Source organism: Octopus bimaculoides, chromosome 19 (assembly GCF_001194135.2).
Source record: "Octopus bimaculoides isolate UCB-OBI-ISO-001 chromosome 19, ASM119413v2, whole genome shotgun sequence".
Classification (NCBI taxonomy): Eukaryota; Metazoa; Mollusca; class Cephalopoda; order Octopoda; family Octopodidae; genus Octopus; species Octopus bimaculoides.
Genome location: NC_068999.1, coordinates 7,171,648 through 7,173,246, shown reverse-complemented (window position 1 = coordinate 7,173,246; position 1,599 = coordinate 7,171,648). Strand labels below are relative to the sequence as shown.

At 38.0% G+C, this 1,599-nt stretch overlaps 1 protein-coding gene across 1 annotated transcript in view; it reads right to left on the bottom strand.

The window, feature by feature from the left end:
- LOC106867241 (pyroglutamylated RF-amide peptide receptor) overlaps positions 1-1,042 on the bottom strand; it is a 173,343-nt gene extending 172,301 nt beyond the window's left edge. Inside the window, exon 1 of the mRNA XM_052974678.1 lies at positions 479-1,042. The gene's annotated coding sequence lies outside the window, so the exon portion shown is untranslated. The remainder of the gene's footprint in view (positions 1-478) is intronic.
- Positions 1,043-1,599: the final 557 nt, after the last annotated feature.

Sequence of the window (1,599 nt, the reverse complement as noted above, 5' to 3'; positions counted from 1 at the left end):
AGATAGATAGATAGATAGATAGATAGATAGATAGATAGATAGATAGATAGATAGATAGATAGATAGATAGATAGATAGATAGACAAGCAGACAGACAGCCAGATAGATAATCAGATAGATAAACAGACAGACAGACAAGTAGGTAGATAGATAGATAGAAAGATAGATAGATAGATAGATAGATAGATAGATAGATAGATAGATAGATAGATAGATAGATAGACAAACACATTAATTTTCGTTTTTCAAACATTAAAACAAAAATAACTTGTACTTGCGAAAAACAAAAAAATAAGTTTTATAAACATTTCAAATGAAAAAAACAAAAAACACTTTTAGTTTTCCGAACATTACAAATTCTACCTTAACATATAAAAATAATGCTAACTCCATAAATATTTAAACTTTTTCATTGTCGTCATTCTTAAGATATCTGGAACGAAATACTAAAACTTGTTCAAAATAATTTAAGACTTACTTGTGTCCAATAATTGAGATTTCAGTTAATGAAAAGAAACTTGATGGTTATAATAATAATAACAATAATTAAGACTGAAATCAATTTCTTAAGGATTTAAAGTTATTTTCTATTCCGTTTTGTTGGTTTTGGGGGGGTTTTTTTTTCTTTTTTTTAAGTATACGTTCGAAGAATTGTCATCTTATTCTGATAGAGAATATTTGCATCTGGTTACTCGCTCGTTCTACGTACTGTAACCGCAGCAGCAGCAGCAGGAGAAGAAGCGCAAACAGCTGTAGTGACGGTAATAACGATAGCAGCAGCGGCAACGACAGCAAGTGCAGCAGCATGAGTGCAGCAGGAACAAATCAACTGCGTTTTCTCACAACAATAACAACTGCAGCATTCTCGGCAGCAGTTAAGACACGCGCTGATGACGTCGAGACGGAGTCTCGCTTACAACAAGGTATATCCTAAATACTCACCGCCATCGGCACCGGCATCTTCCCCCATACCGCTACTTTGACTGATTACGTCTGCGCGCATTAGTGTACATACACGCGTGTGTGTATGTTTATGTGTGTGCGTTTATGTGTATATGCGCGCATGTGTGTCTGCGCGTCTGTGCAGCAATGTCCGCATGCGTTTGTGTTTGTTTGTGTGCATGCGTACGTACTTATGTACGACGTTGTGCGTGTGTATGTGTGTGTGTATGCCTACAAGTGTGCGCATGTCTACATGAATGTGTGGTTGTGTGTACACGTGCATCTGTATGCGTGTGTGAATGTATATTTCTATGTGTCAGTAGGTGATTATGTGTGTGTGCGCATGTGTGTTTGTGTTTGTTTGTGTGCATGCGTACGTATTTATGTACGACGTTGTGCGTGTGTGTGTGTGTGTGTGTGTATGCCTACAAGTGTGCGCATGTCTACATGAATGTGTGGTTGTGTGTACACGTGCATCTGTATGCGTGTGTGAATGTATATTTCTATGTGTCAGTAGGTGATTATGTGTGTGTGCGCATGTGTGTTTGTGTTTGTTTGTGTGCATGCGTACGTACTTATGTACGACGTTGTGCGTGTGTGTATGTGTGTGTGTATGCCTACAAGTGTGCGCATGTCTACATGAATGTGTGGTTGTGT